Genomic DNA, 17,471 nt, shown 5'->3' on the forward strand with positions numbered 1-17,471 from the left:
TACTTGTGGACCGCCGGGCGTGGGGCGGTGGTGATGCACACCTGTAATCCCAGCACTCAGGAGGCAGAGGCAGGTGGAGCTCTGTGATTTCGAGGCCAGCCTGGTCTACAGAGTCCAGGACAGGCTCCAAAGCTACAGAAAGAAACCCTGTCTCGAAAAACCAAAAAAAAAAAAAAAAAAAAAAAAGAATGCTTGTGGAAAACAGTGATTGTTTTCCGTGATTTGTAGAATTGTTTTACTGAAGGGGCATTGCAGCCATCCCATGACTTTGGTCACAAGAAACCTCAGGTACACCTGAGGCTCTTATATTATTGTGTATTGCAAACAATACCTAATAAAGGACTATGGTCATGAGGGCATGGGATGCTCTCCTTTAGTAAGATATGTAAATTAGATTAGGGACCATGGTGCCTGTGTATGAGGAAATACTTTGCGTAACAATCAATAAATACGCCTTTGCATCGTGGTTCCAGGTTCAGTCCTGGTAGTGTGAGTTACTTCTTGGGACTTGCTGTGTTCAATGACATAGCTCACCAGGGGTCAGACTCCAGACTGTCTGGGCCTACTTATTAACTTGTGGGATTCTACACTAGGACGAGGACACACTGTTGCTGGGGCTTGTATGCTCAACTCTTTCCAACAAGATCAGTGCACTTTCTCATGACTAAAGGTTAACTTTGGCTGCTAACAGATAAAAATATCTGCTAACTTCTTGGTAGTAACTAAAAGGCATGGTTTTAAAAACCTTTAAAATTTGTGATTATTTTTGTATGTGTATGATATGTGCATGCCATGGTGCATATGTGGACACATGGTGGAGTCAGTTCTCTTGTCTTCCACATTTATGTGATTTCTGGTTACCGAACTCAGGTTGTCAAGTGCTTTTACCCATCTCATTGGCCTTCAAGTCACTAGCTCTAATGCAGATAGGTGGTCATCTTAGAGTGTCTCTGTTGAGAGCATCAGTTGAAAGGGTTGGATGCAGCTCACCAGGAGAGTTCTGCCTTCTCAGGGGGACCTGGGTTTGATTCCCTGCAGAGTTTCTGGCTATTACTTTATCACTTCCAGCCTTGGGGCCTGTGCAAATGAGGGGTCCTGAAGTCTAAACCTCATTAACATAGTGATAAGCTCTATATCTGGTGGAAATGGATGCACTATATAAGAAAGCACAATATTAATAGGTTCAATCAAAGTTGTGGATAGAAAGAAACAAACACATTTTGCAGCTGTGCTATAGATCTGGCATTATACATACATCTTTCATCAAACTTTGCTGTCTCCCCCTCCAAAAGGGTACTCCTCACTGAGATGGGGATCTGGGTCAAGGAGATTCAATAACTTGCCAACACTTGGTCAAAGGAGCTGTAATTTTAGCCAGGGGTGGGGCTGGGGCACACTTGTAATTCTAATTCTCGGGAGGTAGAGGGAGCAGAATGAGGTGTTCAAAGTCACCCTCAGCTACATAGTGAGTTTGAGGCCAGCCTGAGCTACATGAGACCCTGTTATGATGGGACCTTTTATGGCTCAGCTGTAAATTTGACCCAGGGTCCTAAGGTGCCATACACCAACAGTCACTAAAGGGAACCGGAGACAGTGGCTTCAAGTTCCTTATCTCACACCAATGAAGATTCAAGACATGGACTATTCAGGGAACAAGCAAAGAAGTGGGCTTGTAAAGAAATACAGAAAAGCAAGAAATGTGAGAGCAATTTCTGAGGGTATGTAGAGAGGGGTTGCAGAGAAGAAAAGGCCATGACATTCCTTAGTCTAGGGTTTTCATAGGGCCATGGCAGAATCTAGGCGAAGACTGAGGTCATTGCTATGAGATTGGCTGGTTCTCCTGGCTATCATGGGCCAAACTGATGGAGGGCCTGCACACTCTATGCATGCCCCGCCCTGGCCCAACCGGGGAGATGATCATGTGCTGGTCGTGTGCTGCCCACCAGGAAGTGGTGTCTGAGTTGACCTCTGTGCACAGTATGACTTCAGCTTTGTTAGTCATTGACTGTCTGCTCCCTGTTAGCCACTTACCCTGTGTTACCTACCACCTCTGACCCACAGGATCTGACTTGCTATTTGATATATTAGGCTCTTTGTTTCTTGTGGCTACAAAAAAATCAGCTGCAGTTGCTCTTCACTAACTCCTTATCAATAGGATGCTCTGGGGTCCCTTCGCTGAGATAGGTAGGACTTTCTTAGAGGCTACCTTTACTTAATCTGTTGCAATTAGCTTCATTAGAAAGGAAAAATATAAAAGGGCAATGATGCTATACATAGGTTTTTCAAAGGCATGGAAGTAGGCTCACAGCCAGCCTGCTATCACTGGCCCAGAGCCCTGTCCAACCACTTCTCTATTTGGCTTGGTTATCTTCTATTCACTAGTAGCCCTCTTTGTGGGGGCCCAAATTACTCAAGGTCATAGAATCTGAGCTTGCTTTACCCAGCAGGGCTACATAATGGGATGATTTGGTCACAGGCGTGTTTGCCAGGTGTTTTGAAGGGTCTACATTTGGCTGTACCTTGTGCTTTGATCTTGATACGGGGAGGTCTTTTGCCTCACCCCTTGGCATTGTACAAAAAGCCCTTTGTAATAAAGCTTGAGGTGACAGGGTGTTGACCCAAGCCCTCCTGAAGCTGTCCTGTGTCTCTTTTTTTTCTTTCTTTTTTATTTATTTGTTTGTTTATATTTTATGTGTACTGGTGTTTTGCCGCATGCATATTTGTGTGAGGATGCCAGATCTTCTGGAACTGGAATTACAGACAGTTCTAAGATGCCATGTGGGTGCTGGGAATTGAACCCAGGTCCTCTGGAAGAGCAGTCAGTGTCTTTTTTTTTTTTTTTTGGTTTTTCGAGACAGGGTTTCTCTGTGTAGCTTTGCGCCTTTCCTGGAGCTCACTTGGAAGCCCAGGCTGGCCTCGAACTCACAGAGATCTGCCTGGCTCTGCCTTCCGAGTGCTGGAATTAAAGGTGTGCGCCACCAATGCCCGGCTGAGCAGTCAGTGTCTTAAACGGTGAGCCATCTCTCCATTCAGTCTCTGTTTTTCTTATCGTCTCTATTGTTCTATCATTTCCTCATTCCTCTCTCCTCCCCCCAAGAATCCTTTGACTGGTCGGAACTGGACTCCGACAGACTCATACATATGGTGTCCAGATGAGGGACTTGGGTATGGAGGATAAAAGAGAAGGAACACCACAGGTTAAGTGGGCATGCTCGGAATTAATTAAGTGAGGCAGTGAAATTCTTTTCTCTGGGAGTAAAATTGTAAATATAGAACAGGGTAATAGTAGGCTGCAGCAAGTATCTCTATCTCTGTGTATCTATGCATTGTATGTATGTATATATGTATGTATGTATGTATGTATGTATGTATCTATCTATCTATCTATCTATCTATCTATCTATCTATCTAAAGCTGTATATGAGTAAGTCTTCAAAGTTTTGGTGAGGTCTGAGAAATATAGGCTTTATGTATAGGGATATGGTGAAGACTTAGGCTTAGTAGAAAGTAATTTAGGATAGAGTAGATTTTCCCGGGTGCCGGACCTGGGACACAGAAGGCAGCATCTGGCGACCGAGCAGCTACTGGAGACTTGGCAGTCTGACAGAAGCCCCCACCGCAAGAGGCTAACCTAGCATCTGCATCGCTGAGACCCACGGGGCATCATCGAGTGGCAGGGAGCAGATGCCTAGAAAGCCAGCACAAGCATCAGGCAGGGGTCCGCCAAGAAGAAGCCACCACGGTGAGGAGAGAGCCAGACTGACATGGCTAGAGGCTATGTTCTGCAACCTTCACAAGCAGAGCAGAGAATAAAAAAAAGAAAAGAAAAGAAAAGTTTCTCTCTTTCTCTCATTTACTTTCTAGCTATATGGGAGAGAGACAATAACCAAATAAATGAATACATTATCAAAAGAATAAAGCATGTGACAACGCCAGGCAGTGATGGCACACGCCTTTAATCCCAGCACTTCAGTAGGCAGAGGCAGATGGATCTCTGAGTTCGAGGCCAGCCTGGTATACTGAATGAGTTCCAGGATAAGCCAAAGTTACACAGAAAACCAGACAGGTGACAAGGGAAAACAGTAGGAGGCTAATTTAAAATGGAATGATTAGGAAAGACCTTTCTGAAAAGGAAAAACATGAGCAGAGCTCTGAATAGGGATATTTTTAAAAGTGAGTATCAGGCCCGGCAGTGGTGACCCATGCCTTTAATACTAGCACTCTGGAGGCAGAGACAAGGCAGATCTCAGTGAGTTCAAGGCCAGCCTGGTCTCCAGAGCGAGATTCAGGACAGGCACCAAAACTACGCAGAGAAACCCTGTCTTGAAAAACAAAACAAAACAAAACAAAAAGGCTTGGTTCTATGCACTGTGCACCTGTTAACTCTATACTCAGTCAGGAGGCTGAAGCAAGGGGATCTCAACTTCCAAGGCCAGCCTAAGAAACTAGGCAATATCCTGTATCAAAAATGAAACAAAATTGGAGCCGGGGATAGATGTAGCACAGTTGGCCAGCCCTAGTCTAACATGCCCTGGGGTTGATCCCTAGCACTGAATAATACTGAGTGTGGTGACACATGTCCTCAATCCCAGCTCATGGCAGTAGAAGTCAGGGAATCCAGAATCTGAAGTCATCTTCAGCTAACTAGTTGGAGGCCATCCTGTGCAACATGAGACCTTGCCTAAGGACAAATAAACCAAACCAAAAACAGAACAGCCAATGTTAACGTCAATAATAACAAAATGGACAAGGAGATCTGTGGTGGATTGTTTCCTACGTTCCCACAAACACCTACACACACGGCTCAGAAACAAGAGAGTAATGCCCTGAAAGTGTTCTTGGCCCCAAATGGAAACAGTACATGTTCATTATAAGTATCCTTTTGTATTTATGTAAATTGTCCACCATCTCAATTATTCTCAATTTTTTTTTTTCAGTTTGTGCCAAAAGTGCTGTCCACTAGCCCATTCAGAATAGAGTTCACCACGGACCTGAGCCATGAGTTCATGAATTGGTTAGACCAAAGAGGAAGGCAGGCAGGCAGGCAGGCAGGCTAGTAAACAAAGAAGACTAGCAGTAGGGATTGTATAGCATTAATCTCCTAGTTGGTAACCTTCAGAAGAAGAATGTCTTTAGAGTCTGGGAGATGTAGCTCAGTTGTAGCATACCCATCCAGTATGCTCAAGACCCTGGGTGTAATCTAGACCACTACCACCTAAAAAAGTTTTAATTAATCTAGTGTATATGTAGAGAGACAATATATTCACACCCATACACACACACACACACACACACACACACACACACACACACACACACACGGCAGTGGAGAGGGGGAATTGGAGTTACAGTGGCACAGTGTTTCACTAGCATGTGAAAGACATTGGCTCCAATCCCTATAAAAAAAAAAAAACAAAGCAAAATCTCCCTAATTTTAAATATACTGAGTCAAAATGTTCTGCTGATTAACTAAAGACAATGTGAACTGACTCCCACCCTCTTTTTAAGATAAGATCTTGCTAAGTAACCCAGGCTCACCTGGGACTCACCATTGTGTGTTTCAAACTCATAATTCTCCTTTGGCTTCTGAGTGCTGGATTACAGGTCCTAGAACACCCAGCCAGAGTTAGTTTTAATGATTCAACCAATTTTTACTGACCAGAAGTGACTAGCACTGTAAAGTCACAAAGACCAGAGTGAAAGGGCGCTCTGCCTTCTAGGTTTTGCTGGAATGGAAAGGCATAATTCCCAAGAGAAGGAACACCCAATGTCCTAGTATTTTTTGAGACAAGATCTCATGAAGGCCAGACTGGACTCAAACTCACTTCATAGCTGAGGATGAGCTTGAACTTATGGCCCTCCTGCCTTCACTTCTGAGTGCTGGAATTACATGTATGTGTTGCCATACCTGGTTTATACAGTGCTGGAGATGGAACCCAGGGCTTCGTGCATGCGGGCAAGCACTCTACCAACTGAATTACATCCCCAGCCATTTATATGCCATATATATATATATATATATATATATATATATATATATATATATATATATATATGCAGTAAAAGAGACAATTTCATCATAAAGCATACTAGCCCTAACTTGCTAAGGTAGTTCCCTATGGCTATTAGAATAAATAACCATAAAATTGGTGGCTTAAAACAGCATAAATGTATCCTTTCCTACTCAGAAGTTCAAAATGAAGGTTTGGCAGAGTTGGGAAGAATCCATTCCTTGGTTCTGCCAGTCCCTGCTGGCCTATATGCTCGGCTCACTGCTGTTATCACTCCGGTACACACCTGTCTTCACATTGCCATCTCCTCTGTGGGTCTTTTTCCTCTTCTGTCTCTTATAAGAACATTTGCCATTGGACTTAGAGTCCCCCCCCCCCCCCGATTATTCCAAAATCATGTTATCTCCTCTCCTTGCAGTTAAGCACACCTACTAAGACATATTTTCAAATTTAACATTCATAGGCTTCTAGAATTTGAATGTGACTATTATTTGTGTGTGTGGTATGCATGTTCACATATGTGACACGTGTGTGCAGATGTACATTTGGAGGCCAGAAGTTAACCTTGGGTATCTTGGGTATAGGTACTCGGGATCCCACCCTCATCTTGCAGGGCAGAGGTTTTACCCAGAGCCATCGTCCCAACCTCTAGAATGTAACGTGTTCGTAGGCACCAACACCCAATCTACTACAGCACATGACCAGCCTCGACTCTCCCTGGGGCTAACTCCAGTTCTCACGGCCAGCTGATTAAAATTCTGTCAGTGCTCTTACAATGTCCAAGTCCAGTTAGATGCCATTGTCTTCAGACTCTCCCTCGTTCTCATTCCTGGCTTAGCGCACTAGAGATAGTCTCACTCTGATTTGAGCTGCTGGAGTCGTTAGCCACTCACTGAAGGTTCTTGTTTGAATCTTAACTTCCTTTGCTTGGAACAAGTATTATGACTGATACCTGAAGTCACTATTGTATCACACCTGGCAATAAGCACAGTGCTTAGTAAAGACACAGCTGCTAGATGGGATCAAGCCTATTGATCCAATTCCATTTACAGGAGATCACAGGGCAGTGGCACGAGAGGGCAACATGTTAAATCATCATCGTAATAATACAATTAGCAAATTTAGAATGTTTGATACACTCTGGGAAAAATTACCTAATCTTTAAATAATTAACTAATTAATCAATTTTTTGTTGAGGCAGGTTCTAGGTAATCCTAGGCTGGCCTCAAAACAGTGATCTTAAGTGCTAATTTTACGCTTGGCTGAGACCTGATTTCTTTGTCAAGTTACAAAATGAAGAAGAGAGGAAGGAGGAGCCTGTGGGTTAAAAAAGTCATGACCAATGTTTTATAAACAATTATATGAAAATGTAGAAGACAAAAAGATCCATGCCAATATTTTTTGTTTTATTTTGTTTCTTTGGAGACAGGGTCTCCATGTATAGTCCTGGCTGACCTAGATCTTCCTATGTAGATCAGGCTGTCCTGGAATTCACAAAAATATGCTTGCCTTTGCCTCCCCCTTTTGGCCAGGGGTGGGGAGGGAGGTTTGAGACAGGGGTTCTCTCTTAACTGCTCTGGCAGTTCTGGAACTCGCTCTGCAGACCAGGCTGGCCTCAAATTCACAGAGATCCACCTGCCTCTGCCTTCCGAGTGCTGGGATTAAAGGTGTGCGTCACCACCATCTGTCTGCCTCATTTTTTTTTTTTTTTTTTAAGAAATGGGGTTGCACTATGTTGCCTTTAACTTGTGATCCTTTTGCCTTGGCCTCTTGAGCTCTAGGAATATATCATGTGCCCTCACCCCAAATATTTTTTTTCCTATTTTGCTTTCTTGAGCTAGGGCCTCCTGTAGCCTAGGCTGGTTTTGAGTACACTGTATAGTTGAAAATGATGTGTCTAACTTTCTAAGCCACTCTTTATTTTATTTTTTGAGACGGGGTTTCTCCGTGTAATAGTTCTAGCTGTCCTGGAACTCACTCTGTAGGCCAGGCTGGCCTCGAACTCACTCATAGAGATCTACCTGCCTCTGCCTCACGAATGCTGGGACTAAAGGTGTGTGCCACCACCGCCACCTGTCTCTAAACCACTCTTGAAGAAGAATTTGGGTTTTTCTTTCATATGATTTTGAGATTGCATTTTAGTTAAATCTCCCCCTTTCACTTCTTCCTTCAAAAACCTTTCTATATTTCCCTCCCAACTCTCCTTCAAATTCATGGCCTCCTTTTTCATCTATTGTTATTGCATACATATATGTATTTGTATATACATATATATTCCTAAATATAACCTATTGAGTCCATACAATGTTACTTGTGTATATGTTTTCAGGGCTGATCATTTGGCATTGAACAATTAATTAGTATGCTCTTCCCTGGGGAGGACCACCTCCCCTGCTCCCAGCTTTATTCAGTTGTCTATAGTTGTTTGTGTAGGGCTGAGACCTCGTGGGCTTTTCCCCATGCAGTTTTGGGCTGTCCTGTTGGTGAGATTTACAAGTATAGCTTCTGATGTTACTGGCAGGCACAATCTCTCAGCAAAGTCCATGACCCTCTGGCTCTTACAATCTTTCCACCCCCTCTTCCACAGTGTTACCTGAGCCTTTGGTGCAGGAGTTGTATTGTAGATGTAGCCACTGGGAATGGGCTCTACAGCTCTACATTTTGATTGGTTGTGGTTTTCTGTAATGATCTCTATCTGTTGCAAAAAGAAGTTTCCTTGATGAATGAGGACTACACTTATCAGGCTAGACACTGGAGGAGGACATGTAGAGTCTAGGTACAGAGCTGGGTGGTACAAGCTGCAGCTTCTAGGGTCTTGTTTGTGTGCTATTCTGGGTGGCCAGAAGATACTAGGAAGCCCTATGGTGATATTTTATTTATATTAAAATGTTATTTGTATGTTAATAAATAAAGTTGCCTGGGGGTCAGAGCTATTAGCAAGCCATAGGAAAGCAGGGCAGTGGTGGCGTACACTTGTAATCCCAGCATTTGGTAGGCAGAGCTAGGTAAGTCTCTGTGCGTTCAGGGATACAGCCAGTATTGGATACACATGCCTTTAATCTCAATACCAACCATAGAAGACCTGGAGGTCTATACAGACAGGCCGTGATGAGGCGGTCATGTGGTTGGGTTTACAACCAATGAGAAGGCAGAACAGAAACTCTATATAAAAACTTTAACACAGGAAGTAGCTCTGGTTCGGAGAGGTAGGACCACTACAGGAGGAAGGGTAAGGTTTTAGCTCTTAGCTCTGACCTCTTGGCTTTCTTCTTTGCATTGGTTCTGTGTTTCTTATTTAATAAGATAGTTGGTTACATCTACAAAGCCCAGGTTGACCTTGAACTCAAGGATTCTCCTGCTTCAGCTGTGGAATAATTCTTTTGTACACTGTGAAGATTTGTTGCTGTGATTGGTTTAATAAACAAGCTGACTGACCAATAGCTGAACAGAATAAGATTAGGTGGGAAAACCAAATTGAAAATGCTGGAAAGGAGAAGGGCAGAGTCAGGAGTCACCAGCCAGATGCAGAGGGAGCCAGAGATGAATGTGCCATGCTAATAAACCTACTGCCACATGGCAGAGCATAAATAAGGAATATGGGTTAACTTAAAATGTAAGAGCTAGTTCATAATAAGCCTGAGCTATTGGCCAAGCATTTATAATTCATATAAGCCTCTGTGTGTTTATTTGGGACCAGGTGGCCCAGACAAGAAACATCCGTTTACACACTTCAGCTTCCCAAGTGCTAGGATTATAGGTATGAGCCATTATGCAAGGTGTTTTGAAAAAGAAAACAAAGCATTTATACCAAGCATTACTAGTAGCATTATTAAGCTATAGTGGTTAAGACAATATGATATGAGCTGGAGAGATGGCTCAGTGGTTGAGAGCACTGGCTGCTCTTCCAGAGGTCCTGGGTTTGGTTCCCAGGAACCATATGGTGGCTCACAACCATCTGTGATGGGATCTGGTGTCCTCTTCTGGCCTGTGGGCAGGCATGTAGGCAGAACACTGTATACATAATAAATGAATGGATCTTTAAAGGAAAAAAGAAGATAATCTGATATTAGCATGAAAACAGACAAAAGGCCATGAAAAACTGTTGAGTAGTACCCACTAAAACTATGTTTTAATATAGCTATCCATATGCTAGTCCATAATTTCAATTTTAGCTATAAATAAGCCCAACAAAAAATGAACAAATGTGCATGAAAATACACGTACTATAATGCTCATAACAGTAACATTACCTATAATCCCAAACTGGAAAGTCGAAATGCCCACTAACAGTAAAATACACAAAAAGTAAACTCTATAATATGCATAGAATATTGCACAGTAACAAAATGAACAAACATGAATGGAAGAGGCATGAGGCTCAGCAGTTCAAGGCCATCTTTGGCTACATAGCAAGTTCTAGGCCAGCCTGAGCTGCATGAGACCCTATCTAAAAACAAGCAGAAAGAATGGAGAGTAAAAATTAAACATATTCTTTTGCTGTGTAGGAAAGGAATAAATGGGGTCCTGGAGAGTTTGGGGGAGCTATTTTAGAAAAAGTGGTTGGGAGGGTCCCTATGAGGAAATAACGTTAACATTGTCATGCCAATTTAAACACGGTTTGAGGTCAGTTGAGGGAAAACACATGTGGGAAACACCGATAGAATGTGTTTTGGTCAGGAGGAAGTCTGGTATGTTCTGGGCCTGACAGGAAGCCAGGGAACTGAACAGGCAACCTCTTCTTTCCTTTTCCCCATTAATTTTTACTACTGAGATTGTACTATTTGAAAACACAAAACAATAATCAAAATCTGGATTTGGGAAAATCTATACTTTTATTTTTTAAGACAGGGTCTCATGTAGCTTTGAACCTTGAACTTACTATGTAGTCAAGAATAACTTGAACTTCTAATCATCCCGCTTCTACCTCCCCAGTGGGATTATGGGTATATGCAATGAGAGCTTCAGTGGGATATATATATATATATATATATATATATATATATATATATATATATATATCAATTTATTAAGGAGTTCTATGGGGAAAACAGACTCACTGATACAGGATAAGGTAAATCCAGTTACAGAGTCCTTGGAAAGCTGGGGACCGATTACATCTACTTCGTGCCACCAGATCTGGTCTTCATCACCCAAAAGACCATAAACCCCCTTTCTCCTCCCTTTTAAGCTGTCACATAGGCAGATAAGAAGCACTGCCTCTATCAGGCCAGATAGCCCAAGGTCACGGGCAGAGCGAATTCCCATTACACTTCCCCTTTTTGTCTAAATAAGAAGGTTCTAAACCTAATACAAGACTATGTACAATAAGAATGATTATCAAGTATTGTCCAGGAGAAAGAAAGGGTAATAACATAAACAAAAATGGAACTACAACCAAGAACAACATCAAGCAAGAAACACATACTAGATGTCCAGACCATGGGTAAATGGCAAAATACAGAGATTACTCCAGTAGCTGTCCTATCCTGAAAAATCTAGATCTAGTACCTGACATGCTCTTAACTAAGATACCAGAGGATTATAACTGTAACTATGTAATCTTCAACCCCATCAAAGACCTGAAAAGGAAATAATATTACCAAGGTGTAATATTCCGACTACAGGTATACACCACCATGCCTGGTTTTGTGTGGTGCTGGGGTTTAAACCCAGGACTTTGCATAAACTTGAACAACTGAACTACATTCCTACCCTATATAAGCATTTTAAACTGTTATTTACAAGGTTATAAGCAGTTCATGAACTGTGTTTTACAAGTTTATGCATACTTGTATAAACTTTATACAATATACTATATCCATAGTTTACAGATTCATGCAGACATACTTACTGATGTTCTCTTCAGTATTCGTACCCACAGACATAACAGAACCTAACATGATTCCATCAGCTAAAAATACATGCTTGTTCATTGAAGAGTAGGATAGACTTTACTCAAGAGCCTTAAAAGATCATACAAATAGGAACGAGGCTTAGGAGCAATTTTTAAGGTCTTAGAAGAATGCTTAAGCTATGTTAATCCAGGATGCAAAACTACTTAATTGTGAGCATATTGATTTTAAATATACATACAGACAACTTGAAAAAATAGATCAAGTTATAATAGTGGTGCATGCTGGGAAGTGGAAATCTAATACATAAGAGTTCCAGAAGCAAGAACAAAGCAAATGAGTAGAGTGTTTGATGAATTATTCAAACACATTTCCGAGAACTGAAGGAAATGAGTTGCCAGGCTGAAAAGGCTTCTCTGAATGCTTGGTCCAATGGATGAAAGTAGATTTGCATATAAACACAATTGTAAAATCTCTAAGCCACCAGAATGAAATGCTCAGCCATGAATAGGCAAAATAACCCAAACACTAAATACCGATTTAAGAAAAATAGTAGCCATGAGCTAGTAGTATAAACCTTTAATCCCAGTACTTGGGAGGCAGAGGCAGGTGGATCTCTGAGTTCAAGGCCAGCCTGGTCTACAGAGTGAGTTCCAGGGCTGGAGAGATTGTTCAGAGGTTAAGAGCACCGACTGCTCTTCCAGAGGCCCTGAGTTCAATTCCCAGCAACCACATGGTGGCTCACAGCCATCTGTAATGAGATCTGGCACACTCTTCTGTATACATAATAAATAAATAAATCTTTAATAAATAAATAAGTAAATAAATAAAACAGAATGAGTTCCAGGATAGCTAGAGCTACACAGAGAAATCTATGTCTCAAAAAAGAAAAAACAAAACAACAACATAGTAATATTGAATATGCTGGGCAGAGAGAGTAAAGGATGGCAAACTCAAGAACCAAATCCTCATACCTATAAGTCAAGAAATAACATTTAAAACTGATGAAACAAAGTGTATGTAACAGTGTTCATAAATTTCTTGCAAAGCTGGGAATATATCAATATTAAATTTTCCCCCCAAAATAGGTAACAATTGCTTCTGGGTGTTTGGAGACATTGAGGCAGGAAAAGCTGTTGTTATAAGCTTTTTAGACTATACACGTTGTTCTTGACTTGTCCACATTTTACTCTAAAAAAACCCCCAAAAGTCTTGGGCTGGGGAAATGGCTTCCTGGGTAAAGTAATTTGTTGCTTTAGTATGAAGACCTGAGTTCAGAACACCAGCACCACCACAAAGTGTGGTGTGGCGCCCCTGGAACCTTAGCCCTGGGGGTACAGAAACTAGATACTGCCTGGCGTGCAATGGCTAGCCAGTCTAGCTGAAAAGGCATGCCAGCGTTCAATAAGAAAGGCTGCTGGGACTGGAGAGATGGCTCTTCCAGAGATCCCGAGTCAATTCCCAGCAACCACATGGTGGCTCACAACCTTCTGTAATGAGATCTGCCGCCCTCTTCTGGCCTGCAGGTATATGTGCGGGCAGAACACTATCAAATAAATCTTAAAAAAAAAACAAAACCAACCAACCAACCAAACAAACAAACAAACAAAAAAAAAGACTGCTGATAAGATGGATAAAATTTTATTCAATTGTAAAGAAAAATGAGATTATGAAACTGCAGAAAAATGAATGGATCTGGAAAGTATAACATTCGATGAAGTGATCCAAACTCAGAAACATAAAAATTGCATGTGTGTCTCTCTCATATGTGAAACCGTAGCCTGTAGTCTGTGTATGTATGTATGTATGTATGTATGTATGCATGCATGTATGTAAAACCTAAAAAACTGGAAAGGACACCGTGAGAGTGGCCATCTCCATTAGCGTTTATGTTGAGGTCCAGCCAATAATCCAACCTGTTTGCATTGTCTGGTCCACACTAAGCAACAAATAAAGAGACTGTGAAAGTCAATACATATTCACTAAGCAAACAAAAAATTAGGTGGGGCAAACAGTAGTTAACAGTCTGGAATTTGAGGTCACAAATAACTCTTAACTTTCCCCTTGATGGCTAATAGCTGGATGGCCACAGATACTATACTCAATTGGTTAATTACATTGGTTAATTACATGAAACAATAGCTTCATTTCAGAGAGTTGTTCTGAATATTGATGTGACATGCGCAAAGATAACCGGTAGCTATATTCATTGTCGGAGGCTCTTGGCGGGCATGGAGGTACACACTTGGAGTCTCAGCCGAGTCGGGTGGGGTGAGGAATGGGCATTGCTAGGGGGCTGAGGCTGGTTTGTCTCCATAACAAGACCTGGTCTCAGAAAACACAGTAATTGAGACATTTGAATTTTTTGTACTTTTACTGATTTTCCGCTTGTTTTATAACAGGTTTCAAACTAGCAATTCTACTGCCTCCACCTCTCAAGTGCTGGGATGATAGCTGTGTGCCAATATACCCAGCCTTGAAAAATTCTTTGCAGTGCTGGGGATCAAAAGCAGGGTCTCACGCATACTAACCAAATGCTGTACTACTGAGCCCCTAGCCTGGATTTTAAACATTTTAGTTATTTTCTTGAACTCCTTGTAACAATCTAAAAGATTTCATGTAGATACTGTTTTGATATTTACAAAGAAAATTTTCTTTTCTTTTTCAAAAATTATTTGCTAGGTATGTTATCTTAATTCTATAATAATTGTAACAGTGGAACAGAAGCCCTGAAAAAGTGAAACTTTCACATACATATACACACACACAAAATCATGTTTAAGAGCTGGGAATGAAGCCGGGCGGTGGTGGAGGTGGTGGTGGTGCACGCCTTTAATCCCAGCACTCGGGAGGCAGAGGCAGGCTGATCTCTGTGAGTTCAAGGCCAGCCTGGGCTACCAAGTGAGTTCCAGGAAAAGGCACAAAGCTACACAGAGAAACCCTGTCTCGAAAAACCAAAAAAAAAAAAAAAAAAAAAAAAAAAGATCTGGGAATGTTGCTTAGTGGTAGAATACTTGCCTAGCATATACAAAGCCTTAGGTTCAATCCTCAGTGCCTCTTAAATGCTTTCCCAGGAGACGATGGTACAGGAACAGGTTGAAGTCCTGCTGTTGAGAGCTGTCTCCCCAGAAAAGGCATCATTTTACAGTTGTGATAACTTATGGTATGGCTCTACCTATAGAATCTGTTTCCTGGCTTTGCTTTCAAGGCAGAGAGGTGAGAACTTGTACTCTTCGAAGTTCTGGCTCAAACTGTAATAAACCCATTTCTTTGCACCAACTCGTTTCTGCAGTTTGTGTGTGTGTGTGTGTGTGTGTGTGTGTGTGTGTGTGTGTACAGCATCTAGCAAGAAACAGACCCGAGATTCAGTAACAATAATCTTTATTATCTCCATTTAACAACAAGGAAACCCAGATGGAGAGATGTTAAATATTTTCCTTAAGGCACCAAGGATATATTTACTTTGTGTAAATGTCTGTTCAAGATACTACAAAACTTCCCTCTGAATAGGTGAGACAGTTGATTGGCTTGATCTGTTTGGGAGGCATCTAGGCAGTGGTACCAGGTCCTGGGCTCGCTGCATGAGATAGCTGTTTGAAACCTGGGACTTATACAGGGACACTTGGCTCAATCTGGGAGGAGGGGACTGGACCTGCCTGGACTGAGTCTATCAGGTCGATCTCAGTCCTCGGGGGGTGGCCTTGATCTGGAGGTGGTGGGAATGGGTGGTGGGCTGGGGGGAAGGGGAGGGGGGCAGGAAGGGGGAGAACAAGGAAATCTGTGGCTGTTATGTAGAACTGAATAGTATTGTAAAATAAAATAAAAAAAAAAGAAATCATTAAAAAAAAAGATACTACAAAACTAGCTAGGGTACAGCTGTAGAGTGCTGGTCTAGCTTAAGGAAGCCTGTTGTGGAATATTAATTTAAGATTGTTACATTCGGTTATGGTTTATGCTCTGGAGTATTTAAATGATGCAAAGACGTGCTACATTTGTTTGATTAAATAAAATTAACCTGGGGTCAGGAGGCTGAGTCAGCAACTAGCTGACAGGAAGTGGTAGAGAGGAACAATGTGTAGCTAGGGTTCTTAAGCAGGGGCTGAGCAGAAGGATGCCCTATTTTGGGGAGACACGCGTTAGCAAAGGTTAGCTACTTGCTATTCAGCCTCTCTGAGCAAGCAGAATTCCATCTCAACCTTTGAATCCTGAGTTCTATAGAGGGGCAGAGATCGAGATAAGTTCCCTTTATCGGCTGTGATAAAGCCAGTGCCTGAGGGAACAGAATTCCGCCTGGCTAAGGCCAGTGTGGCCAAATGGCTGCTGGTGGCTGAGGAGTTGTAACTGCCAGTTAGGACAGCAGTTGCTTCAGGGCCAGCTACAGGGGCAGCTACAGGGGCAGCTACTGAAGCTCTTGGTTTGATCCCCAGTCCAGTAGAAATGGGCATGGTGGTGAATGCCTGAAATCCCAGCACGGGGGAGGTGGAGGCAGGATGATCAAAGCTATACAGTGAGTTTGAGGCTATCTTGAGCTACATGAAACTCGGTCTCAAAAAATCCAAAACAGCTGGGTGATGGTGGCACAACACTCGGGAGGCAGAGGCAAGCAAATCGCTGTGAGTTTGAGGCCAGCCTGGTTCTCAGAGCGAGTTCTAGGACAGCCAAATATACACAGAGAGATCTTGTCTGGAAAAACCAAAACCAAAATGATGTGAAGACGGTCCCAGATGAAATTTACATTCTATCAGGTAGACAGAAAACATGACAACTTAATTATAAACTGTAGTGTTAAGAAGAAAATAGGAGGTTCCTTTAAAGTGGATGGTCAGGAAAGGTTTTTTTTTTTCTTTTTCTTTCAGGGTCTCTTGTAGCCTAGTCTGGCTTTAACTTGCTAGGTAACTAGACTGACTCAAACCTGGGATTACAGGCTTGCCCTACTAACCTGATATTAAATATTTTTTTTTCGATTTATTTATTTATTATGTATACAGGAGAGGGCGCCAGATCTCATTACAGATGGTTGTGAGCCACCATGTGGTTGCTGGGAATTGAACTCAGGACCTTTGGAAGAGCAGTTGGTGCTCTTAACCTCTGAGCCATCTCTCCAGCCCCTTGATATTAAATATTTCTGATATTAAAAGTCTTTTTTTTTTTTTTTTTTTTTTTGGTTTTTTCGAGACAGGGTTTCTCTGTGTAGCTTTGCGCCTTTCCTGGAGCTCACTTGGTAGCCCAGGCTGGCCTCGAACTCACAAAGATCCGCCTGGCTCTGCCTCCCGAGTGCTGGGATTAAAGGCGTGCGCCACCACGCCCGGCCTTTAAAAGTCTTTTAATATGAGAAATTGGCATAAGTGTGAAAGATGAGAATGAGTGAGATATCCAAAGAGTCAGAGGAAAAGAGTTCCACGCAGGCAGATGGTGAATGAGGACAACAGGAAACGGGCACACAGCGTAAACACCACCTGTGAAACGTTGGAAGCATTGCTAGTAGAGAGAGGAACTTGCTGGGGTTGACTGGAGTAGCAAAACAAGACCATGAGGCCTTAAAGGGATGATAAGGAATTTTGTATTTAATTCCAATAACATTAAAATCATGGGCTGGAGAGATAGTTAA

The sequence above is a fragment of the Peromyscus maniculatus genome, chromosome 1 (assembly GCF_049852395.1).
Source record: "Peromyscus maniculatus bairdii isolate BWxNUB_F1_BW_parent chromosome 1, HU_Pman_BW_mat_3.1, whole genome shotgun sequence".
Lineage (NCBI taxonomy): Eukaryota > Metazoa > Chordata > Mammalia > Rodentia > Cricetidae > Peromyscus > Peromyscus maniculatus.